Source organism: Eriocheir sinensis, unplaced genomic scaffold (genome assembly GCF_024679095.1).
Source record: "Eriocheir sinensis breed Jianghai 21 unplaced genomic scaffold, ASM2467909v1 Scaffold544, whole genome shotgun sequence".
Classification (NCBI taxonomy): Eukaryota; Metazoa; Arthropoda; class Malacostraca; order Decapoda; family Varunidae; genus Eriocheir; species Eriocheir sinensis.
This window is the reverse complement of record NW_026111881.1, coordinates 301,070-306,577: the sequence shown is the minus strand read 5'-3', so window position 1 is coordinate 306,577 and position 5,508 is coordinate 301,070. Positions and strand designations below refer to the sequence as shown.

Sequence of the window (5,508 nt, the reverse complement as noted above, 5' to 3'; positions counted from 1 at the left end):
ATCCCTTTGTAAAAAGTGCTGAACTGTCCCGCCTAAAAGCCGGACTCTGCAGTCACCATATTGATTATTTCAGCATTATGTATCTCGTTCGATCTGGTTCGTTTTCTTGTCCTTTATATATATATATATATATATATATATATATATATATATATATATATATATATATATATATATATATATATATATATATATATATATATATATATATATATATATATATATATATATATATATATATATATATATATATATATATATATATATATATATATATATATATATATATATATATATATATATATATATATATATATATATATATATATATATATATATATATATATATATATATATATATATATATATATATATATATATTATTATTATTATTATTATTATTATTATTATTATTATTATTATTATTATTATTATTATTATTATTATTATTATTATTATTACTATTATTATTACTATCATAGCCCTTGCAGCAATCTCACTTGGCTGACTTGGCTGTCCCAGAGTGCCTCACGATGCACTGATTCAAAATCCTTCTTGAGATTGACAGACTGCAAGTACTTATTGTCGAAACTTGAGTTGGCATTCCATAAGGACGTAAGCGGTAGGATCCGGTCATTTGTTTGCTTGGAGATCTATAAAACTTAAATTAGCAAATAAGAACGACTTCGCATCAGCAGCAGATGAGCGACTACTTTGCTTGGCACACTCAGCAGTGACATAACGTTAATTGTTGCAGCCCTGTCGGTCCCCTTTCCCTTTTCAGATAGGGATAACCAGCCCCCATTATTTCCAGTTAGAAGGAATAGCACTGGACTGCCATATATGACAGACAGCACTGCATGCTACCATGGATCATGGCTTTACCCTCATTTTTCACCATCGCTGATATTTTAGACCCCAGCTACCGTCCCACCCTTGAACTTCCTCTTTTGCTGATGTATTAATACGGTCATCCAATTATTTGAGCGTGTTCGTAAAGCAAATTCCGCGCCGTGCTGGGCATCGCTGATGAGTTGTCTTTTTCCCAGGATGCCGTCCATTACTATTGAAATGGCTCGCCAAAGACAATGGCTAAAAGTTTAAGGTCGTTTGTGAATTCCCAGTCCTCCTCCACACACACGCACACACACACTTTATTTATTTATTTATTTATTTACATCTTACACAAATTGAATTTGCCTCGCGACAGTCTCAACCAACAGTCTCTCATTATGTCAATCATCTCATTATGGCAATCAACATCGTTTTCCTTTTTACGGCTTCTTGGATTCAACCGGCATGTTTTGCTACACGAAGTTCAGTAGTTTCACGGAGCGCTTATATAATTTTGGGGGATGAGCTTCAGGATGTAGTTGTGGTTTAATTATGTGTTCTTAATAGTACGAGTGTCTAATTTTCTCTGGAACCCCCCCAGTCTCGTGTATTATTGTTAGTTTCTTTTGATAGACGGTCTTATAATAGATAACTACTAGTGAAACAACAGCAATAAAACCCTCCACCCGAAGTATGGCCTGCATGTTGAGACCGTAGTTGTGTATAGCAGCAGGAGGCTGGAGTGGCAGCAGGTTTGCGGGCATGAAGGGCGCGCTTGTTGTCTTGATGACAGAATTAGCCGCTTCCGTCAGTGTGTCTGGAAAGGACGTCCAACAGTAATCAGTTCCACTATGCGCTGCGTGGAGCAGCAGCCTGCCACGGGGACAGGGCGCCCCTGGACAACAGGCCAGCATGTGCAGTAGGCGTCGCGGCCTTCTAGCTCGGATGTGACCGTGCGTCACCGCCACCACACCCACATGAGGCGCACCTGACCAAGCAAACACCGGCGGGCTGATGCCCGCTTTGTACACTTTTTATAACAAATATATATATATATATAGAATAGAATATATATATATATATATATATATATATATATCTATATATATATATATATATATATATATATATATATATATATATTTATTTTTTTATTTTTTTTATTTTTTATTGTATATGTATTTGTGTATCTTTTGTACAATAAACCTTTAAACGAACGTTGCGGCAACTCTGGTTTCCCTTCAAAACGCATAAATCTTTCGCCTTTTACTAAAGATTTCCGTGGAGGGGAACGACTCAATGAGTCTTATATATTTTTTTTCTTGGCCCACTTAGTGGGCCTAATATAACGCGATGAATATATACGAATTAACCTCTGTGTGAGAAAGTTAATCCTTCAACAAAAAATAAGAAGTGGCCAGACCGTGTAAATTGTATCTCTTGTGTAACCTCAGGTTAGTTAGTCTTGTATGAAGATGTAGAGATTTAGTGGACTAGGTTCCAAAATCCAATAATTTCTGATGTCCTTCCTAGTTTCAAATAGTCAGTGGTAGGGAACTAAGGGAAGGGCCGGGAAACCGAGTAATTCCTGCAAACCGAGTAGTTCGGTTTTGATTACTCTTCGAAACCGAGTACTGAATGATTACACAGCTAGGCGGGCAGCAGATCATACAGGGATGGCAGTCATATCCCCAGAGGGTTGCCAGAGATGAAAAATTGTTCAATTCATCTGAGAACAGATAATGTCTAATATGCCATGTGAAATTCAAACAATATTAAATTTTCTTCTTATTTTCAAAGAGCCACAGTAGCCTACGTAATTCTTGCTCGAGATAAAGCAGAAGGGTCAAGGTGTACAGATGATATTAGGACATCTGTCGGTAGGTGAGGCAGCTAACACAAACATATTCCGCGCCACCAGTGTTGCGCAGAATTCATGGTTTTCAACTGCGATGATAAGTTTCATTTCGCAGACTGATGAACTATAATGTGACTTACCAAGATAATTACCCCAGCTTTATTAGTTAAGCGTCGATCGATCGATTAAATTCCCCCAAAAGTTCAGTTACTCTTTCAAATGTTTTCTGTGTAATAAGTAACTCAATGGTATTCTCAACTAAAAAGCTTTCTTCATTTTTCGCCACGATTAAAATGGGTATTACTGACAAACATACATATTATTTACCTATTGATTGTGATATGCAGTGCTCGTGTAACGGGTAGATTCCCGAGAAATTCTTGTTTGATCTGCAATCTTAGTGTTGGAGGTGCAAGCTTGTGTTTGCCGCTTCAGGGGCGTAGAGGGCGTGCTTGTAGGTGAGAGATTTCTGGCGGCCGATGGAGCCGTCTTTAGACAGTTTTGCGTGTCTTAAGCACTCATGCTGGGTTTGTTTAACTATTTCTAACAATATCCCAAATATGAATTTTGATTTAAGGCGAAGGGTAGCAGCGCTCAGGCCGGTGTCTGAAGTGTAACAGTCTAGAGCATGAGGAATATTTTGTGGTGAGCGTGTGTGTTGCTGGCGGCGGTAAAGGGGCCGTTCGGTTGGTGGGCGGCATCGCTTCTCGGCCTTTTGGCTAAGATCAAAGTGTAGTATCTGTTCTTATCAGCTTAATATCTGATACGATCCCCATGTGGGATCTACGATATTAATCTGATTTTTGGACTATGGCGAAGTGCTAGGGGCTTGCTCCACCTTTGCCGCGGATCGGCCCGGTATTGCAGTACCTCCGGGATCGGTCCACTCCCCCAGGGGAGAAAATAACTCGATATAGTTATGGTGCCTAAGGCTATGCTCTTAGGTATCAGCCGCCCTCGTAGTGTGACGGATTCAGACGCCGTGTCACGACTCCTGGAGGTGATAGACAGCTCAGCTCCCCTTCCATGCTGACCACACGTCTCAACACCCTTCTGCAGGGAGCGGAGCGTGTGGTGTGAGTTGACCAGACTTTAGGGTGGCAATGTGGCACCCACAGCGGCGAGCCACTGCTCACTCGTGAACATAATTGTAAATTATTTGCACTATGCAAGATGGAAAATAAAGAAGAAAGTTTGCCGGAGATCGGCCCGGTATTGATAACTCTTGCCTAAATATTGGGTCCATGCTCCATCTGCCGTGGATCAGTTCACCTTTGCCGGGGATCGCCCCGGTATTGCAGTACCTTCAGGGTCGGCCCCCTCTCAGGGGAAGAATAAATACTCGTTATAATGTTATACTGTGGATCTGGGAGGTATGTAATCCGTGTGAGTGTCTTGGCCTTGCACGAATCGGCTCTATAATCAATCATGGCTTGTGTAGTCAAGGGTGGAGTGAATACAAAGTTGTGTATTCGATTACTTAAAATTCCAACGAACACGAATTCTAATACACTGAAAAAGTTTTTGATCAAATAGAAATACGAATGCTTCTTGAAAGTATTCATGAATACTTTTCATTGAAAAATACCTTCATGACTCCGGAAGACACCGCACCACTGTACTCATAATATTCCATGGACAATAGTATAGTAGAGAAAAAAGCTTTCTTCATTTTTTGCCACGATTAAAGTGGATATTACTCACAAACATACATATTATTTACCTATTGATTGTAATATGCAGTGCTCGTGTAACGGGTAGATTCCTGAGAAATTCTTGTTTGAGCTGCGATCTTAGTGGATGAGGTGCAAGCCTGTGTTTGCCGCTTCTGGGGCGTAGAGGGCGTGCTTGTAGGACAATTGGGTGAGAAGGGAGAGAGATGCAGATTTTGATGTTATATAGCTAGTTACACCAATGAAGACTTAGGACATACACATTCAGAAAGACCACAATTTTGGCTGCTAGACAGAAAAGGACTAGATGTCAAAGTGCCAGGATACTGAAGGAATTAATAATAAGAAAAGCAATAATAATTAATGAGTATAAATATTTTTCTGATATTTTTGTTTATCTTAATACTAGTATTAGAATTTTCAAACACTAATATAATAAATAAATACTGATAAATTAATGAAAATAAATACATTAATTGTACTAATACTACCACTAACAATATTAACAGCACTGCACCTAATAGACTGAGCAATAAACTGAGTCTGAAATATAACCATAATTGAACTGTCTCTGTCTGAGTGTTATGTGAAGCTTGCTCCATGCACCGTGATAGGAATGGTATATATGCATGCAGGTTGCTGAGATACTTACAGTCACCAGCCACTTGTAGATATGGCACCAAAATGTGTTGGAAGCATTAGCGGCCAACTTCTGTTTATTTAATTATTATTTTCTTTAAACAAAGGAGACAGCTCAAGGGCAACAAAGTGTACTAGAAAAAAAAGCCCCGCTACTCACCGCTCCCAAACAGACAAAAGTAGAGTCTTGATACACTCTTCTTGAAGGTCAAATTATAGGCAGGAGGAAATGCAGACGAAGGAAGGCTGTTCCAGAGTTTATCAGTGTAAGGGATGAAAGAGTGAAGATGCTGGTTAACTTTTGCATAAGATGTTTGGCAAGATAGAACATGCAGTAATTGACTTAAATTAGAAAAGTATTGATTTAGGAGGGAAATGGGCAGGCATTGGTTTAGTAATAGGGTGGTGGGGGAATGGAATAGACTCAGCAATCACATAGTGAGTGCAGAGACGATAGCTTGTTTTAAGAGTAGACTGGATAGCTACGTGGACAAGGCTGACAGG

At 39.1% G+C, this 5,508-nt stretch overlaps 2 non-coding genes across 2 annotated transcripts; both read left to right on the top strand.

Annotated features, from left to right (window-relative positions):
• Positions 1–2,059: 2,059 nt before the first annotated feature.
• On the top strand, positions 2,060–2,177 carry LOC126993042 (U5 spliceosomal RNA). Its single transcript, XR_007747275.1, has one exon. It is a non-coding gene; the product is annotated as a U5 spliceosomal RNA (small nuclear RNA).
• Positions 2,178–3,391: 1,214 nt separating this feature from the next.
• Positions 3,392–3,584, top strand: LOC126993032 (U2 spliceosomal RNA). Its single transcript, XR_007747268.1, has one exon. It is a non-coding gene; the product is annotated as a U2 spliceosomal RNA (small nuclear RNA).
• The last annotated feature ends 1,924 nt before the right edge of the window (positions 3,585–5,508 follow it).